Source organism: Parus major, chromosome 1 (genome assembly GCF_001522545.3).
Source record: "Parus major isolate Abel chromosome 1, Parus_major1.1, whole genome shotgun sequence".
NCBI classification, from domain to species: domain Eukaryota; kingdom Metazoa; phylum Chordata; class Aves; order Passeriformes; family Paridae; genus Parus; species Parus major.
In genome coordinates this window covers 39,615,900-39,625,019 of record NC_031768.1, presented here as the reverse complement: position 1 = coordinate 39,625,019, position 9,120 = coordinate 39,615,900, and positions in this window count along the sequence as shown.

Sequence of the window (9,120 nt, the reverse complement as noted above, 5' to 3'; positions counted from 1 at the left end):
ACACACCTGCCTGTTTCTGCCCTTGAGTGTCCCTTGGCCACTGATGGTCCCTGTTCAGCCAAGGGGCTGCCAAAGCTCCTTCTTCTTCAGAAGAGAGACCTGGCTGGATTTCTGTGCCTTAGGCCCTCGACCCTGCAGCCATCCCATTAATTTAATGCTGGTGACACAGGCTCACATCCAGCTGTTCTCTCAGCTTCAAGCCAGCATCCCAAAAACTGCTCCTCAACCTTTCCTGGTGTCTTCTCCACACTTTTACCCACACAGGCACAGGACACAGGGCTTGTCTCACTGCATCTTTCCCATGCTAGAAAAAGCCCAAGACTCTTTTAGAGCATTTTGTATCTGTTTAGAGGCAAACTTTGCATTTGTTTTGATGAAATTAAAATAGCCAGAGGTTTATGATGATAGCAGCCTGCAGCTATACCTGCTAGTACAGCAAACCTGCTGCAGGGAAGAATGGCACTGTGCTCTGCTACTCCTGCCAGAAGCATCCCTGGCACCTCCCAGACTGCTGCATTTTTCCCCTGGATAAAGCTTGGATTGGCACCTTTTGCCAGTTCTCAGCTCCCAACATTTTTCTTCCCTGCCTTTTCTATCTCAGGGAAAAAAGGAAACTATTTTAAAAGCCTGTTCTTCAGGCATTACATTCTAAACAACTTAACCTGCCCAGCTCCATCCCTGACTGCCCATCCACCCACCCCTGCAGAGGGGCACATTGCACAGGTAGAGCTGGTGGGGGCCATTAATTTGTTTTTTCCTGACACAAAGGAAGCATCTGTGTGGGCACAAGGGCAGAGCTGCAGCACTGCCAGAGCATCTCTCCACCTCCTTCTGTGTCACTCCACAGTCAAGTGAGGGGCGTGGAGGATCAAAATTTTCTTGTCATGTTAGATATTTCTCAGAAGGGTTTGCCCCTTAGTACTGGAAAGCTCTGCCACTGCCTCTTGTGTCCACCAAAAAGGAAGTGCATTTTTTAGTGCCGCAGTAAGGAGACAGCTTCTCTCTTCATTAGTTTCCATCTGCAAGATGAAAATGGCAATAGCCTGGTGGTGGTTTTGCTGGGGAAAGGTGCAGAGCTGCTGAAGGCTCCCTTATCCCTGCTCTGCTTCACACACTGTTGCTTAAATCAAGGAGTAAAATGTAAGCGTGGAGCCAGGACTGTTCCAAAGGCATTATTTATTTTGACCCTGGCAGGTTGAAGGCTCTGGTATTTACACAGTGGTCCCACAAATCCTAGAGGTCATCTCCTTGAGTCACATAAACTAATGCAGCTTTATGGTATTGGAGTTTATGCCAATTTATAGTAGCTGAGACACTGGCTGAAGATTTTCAAGTCCATGGAAAACACTGCAGCAAAGTCTTTTTGTTTCTTAATCTCCTTTATGTCTTCTTAACACACACACACACACAGGTACTTAGACAACATGTGCAAATTAAATTATCACTTTTTAAAATACTACACCAATTTTTTCAGCACCCTCTTAATAATTTTAAAACTTTGCTTATATGAGTATTTCAGGAAAAGCTAGTCCTTAACTAGACAGGCGGTGGCTGACTTGTATGGTTTAAGAGAACATTACAGGGCCACAGTGACCACTAATTTTGCTGTTCATATCTCCCTCTGAGTAAAGAAAACCATCATGTTACCTGATAAAAATACATTTTCTCTAAAATCAGCCTAGTGCATACCAGCACACATATTTTCATCTAAATGATGATTTTTTTTCTTCCAGTGGAGGCATGACCAGGCACTAACCACCTTGAGAAGATTGTCATGGAGTAGTTCTAGCATTTTCATCAGTCATGTAATATACCCAGTATGTTCATCCCAAACCCACAAGGAAATATTGTTGGAATCTATCCCAGAAAAGCTATCCTGATACAGTTCATCTCTGTGCAGTGGGACCAGAGCTATATGAAAGTCCCAAAATAATTCTGGAAAAATATAATATTATGGATTTGTTTGTTTTGTTGTGGGTTGCTCCCAAATTATTTTGCAAGCATCTACCTGCAGTTAGGTCAGCTCTCACTGATGGCCCAAGAAAAAATGCCAGGAGGGGCTGGAGCTAATTCTCTCTATTATTTTTCTCAAGCAAATGAGCTGTGGTTCTTAAAGCAGATCTCCTGCTTGTATATGCCTCCAACTATAACACACTTCTGAAAGGTTGCTTGAAATCAATAGTCACAGTGTTGCATTCATGTACAGCACTGAAGACCTAAAGAAGAGTATGAGAGCTCTGTACACCTCACAAACTCAGCTCCTTTTAGTTTTCCCTTGCATGAATCTTTCTTCAGCCTCAGAATAATTTTATCATATCTTTATGATATTGAGTCGTCTTAAAGCATCAGCTACCATGATCAAAAACATGAGATTCCTGGTTTCTGTTAAAAAAAAAACCAACCCAACAATCTATCACAAAGCAGCAAAAAGAAGCAACAAATAACTAAAGACCAAAAGGCAAACCTGACAGTCAGTGTTGGGAGGCAATTATTTTCAGGTCTTTAATGTTTATCTCTGAAGGGCAGCAGTCAGTAACTCCTATGTTGATAAAGATCATATACAAACCACATGATTATACAAACCACATGATTATGAAGCATTTAGTTAAAACTTCCTGTTTCACTAATTAAGAGGTTGGGCGCCACAAGCTCCTACAAGCAGAAACTCCAGACTTTCATTTAGAAAGAGACAAGTTACTGTACAGGTGAGAGCTGCCTCTCCACTCCTGGATCACCCCTGAATTAGCTCCTATCTGTGCATTCACAGAGGGAGGGAGGGAGGGAGGGATCCCCCAGGCAGTGACCAGCCCCCTTTAAACCTACCCCTCCATGAATGCCCTTAAAACCTGCCTCTCCTCAGGGACCCTTCCAATGCCTTTCCTGCTGTGACTGGGATGCTTGGCAGAGCAACCAGCTCCAGCAGAACAGATGATCCAAACATTCAGAACAAACCCATCCCTTCAGATATGCACCAAAACAGCCTACTCGGTTTTAGTTCATGTACTAAATTGAACTTATCTAAGTTATGATTGGATTATGTGAAATCAAGATTAAATGTTTCCCCTTGTTCTTTTTTATGAAAAGCATACTGGAAATACTATTTTAATTTACACTGTAACTCAGAGCAATTAAGGCATCTTACAATTTCAGTTCTGAATATTTTGCTAAAAATAACCGCATACAAAGAAAATATTATTGTAATATTTATTGATGCATACAACTCTAATGCTTATGAAATACATGTCCCTGATGCTTATACAGTGATTATTATAAAGAATTACTTATTTTAAGTCTGACTCAGAAAAAAAAAGGCTGACTTGTGACAGATAATGCAATTTTTTGTATCTAAATAAAAACATTATCATCATCTTAACTTTCTCTTAAGTCTGGTGATTGAATTGATTTATTTTTAAACATCATAAGGAGAAAGAAAGAAAAAGTCAAATAGAATAATAGATTACCTGTTTTTAGTTTATTTTGCTGTGTTTTTTATATCTTGAAACTGACTTCTCCTGTTTTGAACCTACATCTGAACAACAGCTATTTAACTTTTTAGTGATGAGTATTTTTTACAAAACTTAAATATGCAGTGGAAGTTTTAATTTAAATTAAATCAGTCATCTACGGTTTCTCATCAACATCAAGGTTTCTCATTTGCTTTATGGGAAGCAAGGAAAACTTGTTGTGAAATGCCATAATACATCAGCAAAAGTCCACCAAAACCACTGAAAACAGTAAAAATCAGGTCGAAAGCTAATTTATACTATTTTCACTTTGATTTCCTGGCACTTTAGGGAATGGTTTGATCAAATTTTCACTATTAATAAAAAGAGGGGCCAACAGCAATTACTCTTTTTTAATTTAACCACCGTCTTCAATTAAACACAATGACCTTAATACATTAAAGGGATGGCCATCTGACTGCATCAAATAGTTAAAAAATCATCATTCCTACCCCTCAACAAGTGATCCCCTTCCTTTAACACTTAACCTGCAATGTTAGGAAAGATCAATAATGAGAAAGCTGTGGGGATCTGCAGACCTATCGAATTTTGAAATATACCCATGGGACTGAAGCCACCTTAATGCTCCTTTCTGGTTAGAAAATTAAATTATGACTGAGAGAAGACTTTGGTATGTCTACTCCTATTGTCTCCATCTTTTTCAAACTGTAAAAAACCTGAAGAACCCAAACCCTAGGGACTGGATCACACAATTGAAAGTGGCAGGTACAGCAATTTAATGAGTATCTATTGGTGGAGCCACAGTAATTGTGTTCACACTGGTTGTCCTCACTAGTTGTAAGGTAAAACACATTAATTGAACCTCGTTCTGCTGGAATGTAATCTCATTTGTTTTCCCTCACAACAAAAAAACAGTCTCTTGAGAATCAATAGGTGAGGGTTAAACTGTTTTAAGTTGAGGATGGTGTTAACTCTCTTCTTCTTTCATGGCTGAGGCATAATTCCTGGCAGCTAGGAATTATAAAACAATTTGTATTTATAGTCTGGGTTCACTTTCTACAAATGCAATGAGCTGAAATGGCCCAGCACAGGTGTCAGAGGGAGAAAGGCAGTGCGGGGTTGGGCAGAGTTGGGGAGCTAACAGAGCCAGCTTCCAGGGTCTGCTTTCGCCCCTATGGATCACAGGAAGTACAAGAGACCACTTCAGATTTTGGCTCTCTGACTCTAAATATGCTTAAGTGAAGGCCATAAGCAATTAAAACTGAGCAGAAAAGAGTTGTCCAAAGAACAGTTCCCATCACCTGGTTTAAAATCTCCCCACTCAGCATCCTTGGCTGCTGGGAATCCAAGTGCTAAAGTCTCAGTTTGCCAAGAATTTCCTAGAGAATTACCTCAGCTTTGTGTATTGTCTTCCCAAAACCAAGCACCAGAAGTAAAGCATAGCAATACTGATGACCACCACTCTTGCTACACTGGACAGGTCAGCCTAATTTACCAGTTTAGGGTGCTGAGCCCAGGATTGTACACACAGGAATGAATCTCTGCATGTAGGGAACTGTTAGCCTCAGCCAATGCAGACATATAATGATGACTGTAATTCATCACTGCAGATTTTGACTCTGCCTTACAGTGGACAGCTGATATCTCCTCTTGGCACCCCTGTGAGGCAAGACACAGACAAAGAAGTCATCTCACTCTGAGCTCACACAAGCCTTCACCACTACAAAACAAAAGCACACTCACCATGCCTTCCAAAATGAGGGCTTAGATTTGCTTAAGAACAAAACAAAAAACTCCAGCAAACCCAAACTGGCCTGCAAGCAGAGAAGTTAATGAAACCTTGCTTCTGTAACATGCTCTTCCAGCGTGGCAAGTTAAATCCCAAATCCTAGTCCCTCCAGCAGGCTGGAGATGGTGCTGGCTGTCACTGATGGGCTCTTGGGCAATCTGAGCTGCCACCTGACTGCTGCCAGACATGACTGAGGAGATCCAGCCTCCTTTGCCTTTACAGGTATACTCAGATACTCCTCTCACCTATAAAGCATGAACAAAGGTGTGAAACATTTAGAATTTTGCACTTGGTAAAAGAATGGGACAACTTTACTGCCAGTATGAAAGATAAATTAACCTGTGCGATCACCTGAAAATGCTAAGGATAGGGTAAACCAAGTCATCCACCTTTTACTACAGCTAGTTGCATCCTCAATTTGATGACAACTTTTTGGACAGTATTAACAAGATAATTAATCTAGCAAGAAATATTAAAAACTAAGCAAAACCTTAATCCTTAACACTTCCTAAATACTATAATGACACACAGTTAGGAGAAATCCATGTGATGATGGAACTGCATTGACAGCCTGGATATAAAGACATGATGGTAAGCAAGTTCAGGAAATCATGTTCTTCTATTAATACACACTCAAAAGAAGACTTGATCATGTAAAACAAATGTGCACCAGAACAGCTTGTAACACAGACAGCTTCAGGGTCAAAAGACCATCATCAGCTCTCAGAGGGAAAGAACTACAGATTCCCCCATCCTTCATATGCTACACTCTGCATCTTGAGACTGATACTGTTAGTAGTGAAGATTTGTCAAACCCTGGGTCTGGATAGGAAACAGATATAAGAGGCCATTTTCCTCTTGTAAATACATACCCTAATGCATAGTCAGAGGCTACAACAGCTAGAAAAAAAATTACAAACCAGTGTTTTGGTTGCTGCGCAAGATAAAAATTCAATATTTATTGTGAAACTCCAGGCTACCATAAAACAGTGCAGTAAGCCACAGGCCACTGAAGCTTGAAATAAGACAGCTCGATACAAGACATAAAAAGTCTTGAGAAGTGAGCAATAAAACTGAAGTTTCTAAATCCTAGGAAGCTGGCAAAAGCCCAGCTGTACAGCACAGGGGGACTAGATGACTCTTGAGTCTCCTGTGTGAAGCTACAAAGGAAGTCATGCTGGGAAAGCGTGCTGTGGGCTGAGATATTTGCCTGGCAAGTCTTGCCCAATTCAATCTTTTACCGCAGGAAGTTTCTCTTTCCCTGCAATTCACTACCTTATTTTTTTTTTCTCCCGTTCTTCAGTAAAAAATAACAGAAGTATAAGCAACATGCAATAAAAAAAGGCTGTCAGCACCTAAGTGACCCCATATTCTCTACCTCACTATAAACAACTCCATGTAACTGATACTGTATTTGTTTTTAGGGCTGAGCCTCCAGCACTTATTAGGTGAATTTTCAATGTTGTTGTTGTTCTTGTCAGATGAATTACAATCAAAAACCAAGTTCAGAAAAAGAGGGCAATGACAAGATGTTCAGCCTCACAACAGCAATGGCGAGATCCTTGGGAACAGTCATCCATTCATGGCATCCAGCACCTCCTCCAGCTGACCATCCTACATTTTCCTTTACATCCTCCATACTCTATATACACCATTCCTCTGTATTTCCAGTTTCTACATTTCTTAGGTCCCTGCATACACTATTAAGTAAAATAACATTTTGCTGCCCATCAAATCTAAGAGACTGAACACCTGGTGTAAATCTCCTTAGTGGGAGCATTCCTGTTACCACCTTCTGAACTGTCGCCTTCCCACCCTCCACATCATGAACCAGCAGCTGACAGCTTTTTTTCTTGAGAACAGCTTTTTTTCTGCTGAACATCACAAGGTTACTCTGGTCTCAGGATGAGTCAGGGAGGCCCAAAACTCCTTCCTCCAACATTGCTCACTTAAATCTGTTTTGTAGAATTACGTATAATCTTCTGTTCTGATGCACAACACATTTTAAAGCCTGTTAGATAAGTCCATTTTCACTGTTCGTGGAAGACAAAACCCTCACTGCACTGAGACAGGGCTTAGTTTTCTGTCTAGGTTATAATCAGTTTAGATCTGTACTCTTCCATCAGTGTTGTTCATTAGGTTAAATGCCTACTTGCTTGAGCTTGACTCCACCCTGCCTTACTGGTTACTCATAACCTTCCCCTGCATTTGCTTTTCCTAGGCTAATCAAACAAACATTCCCAGTGCACTCCTGTAGATAAGCTTTGTTCATCTCCAGCAACCCTCCCGGAAATACTTCTGTACAAACTCCTCTTTCCTGGACATGATTTACCAGAACTGGATACAGTAATGTCTCACCAGTCACCCAGAAGCTTGGCTGTGAGCAAAACAATGTCACACTCAGTTTTTACACAACCACATTAAACTGGCAGCTTCCTTTCATCATTGACTAATCCAGGTATTTTTCTATTACCTGCAGGATGGTTCCTGGATTGACACTACAAATAGTTATTAATCTGCACATGCAGTATCTTGTATTTTGTAATATTAAACATTCTTGTAGGCTCATTTCTAATACTTAAAGGTCTTGAGTCACCAACAGAAATTGGGTCATTTGTTGAAACTATTACTCAGTTCTGACCAGGCTATGCAATATTTACAAATGAATTCTGAGAGTCCTGCAAAAAACTGTCTACCTCTTTGGTACCGATATATTTATATCACTCAAATACATGTGGTTTCTGGTTTGCTTTGGCAGCTTTGGGCATGGGAACTAAAAAAAGCCAGAAAATAATCTTTCTCCTTGATGCACCAAAGCTATCCCCATCCTACTAAGAAAAATTTGTTTTGAAGCTTTGCAATTAAAAAAAAAAAAAAAATCAAAAACACAGAAAAGCCAAAGACACTGGGAAGGATAAAATATTGCACTTGGCAAACACTTAACTGTAAGACCCGGACAGGGACAAATGTGCTCCAAAAAGCCCTTAATACATCTGCCACTGTTAGAGGCTTGGAAACATGAAAACAAGCCAAAAAGGAAGCAGAACCGGACTTGTCAGGAAAGCAGGCTGACACCTTGGGCCTTACTTCAGACAAAGAAGTGGGAAGATGACAATGACATGACAATGCAGTGGGAAGAACAGCACAACAAGAAATACAGCACCAGGATTGGGCTCATTTCCAACAACTTTCAGAAAGCATCTGAAGAGCAGACTAAGGGCTCTGGCTGACCTTTAGCCCTCTAATGGAAATAAATTTATTCCCCGTGTCAAATAATTCCAACCAATTATGTCTGAGGGAAAAAAAAAAAAAAAAAAAAAAAAAAAAAAAAAAAAAAGGAGTCTGTCTCATAGAGGAAAGAGAAGCATATACAAGTGTGAGCATCTTTCCGGAGTGATACCAGTTCCTGGGAGGACCTGTGAATTCCATCCCATCAGTCATTTTCTTTTTCCATACTGTTTTGATGGAGCACTTTCCCCGAGCTGTACCACCACCTTTTCTGGCCCTCTCTCTCTATCAGAAGGGGACGAGAAGGCAGACACCCACTGGCAACAAACACCTCCGGCCGCCCCCTTGCAGGTACAGCCCAGACCGCAGCGCGTCCCAAGGGCTCCAACGCGCGCCGGATCGCTGCCGTGGATCTGATCAACCCCACTGACTTTCACAGCCAGCAGCGGGTCTCGCACGGCCGGAAAGCCGCCGGCTCGGAAGCGGCCCGAACTTACCGCGCCGGAGCCGCCGCCCCGCAGCCCGGGAAGCGGAACCGGGAGCCCGGCCCGCGCTCCCATTGGCTCGTCCCGCCCCCGCGCGTGACCGCCCGCTGGCCCTTCCCGCTGGGCGCCGGCCCGGGCACGGCGCCGGGGGACG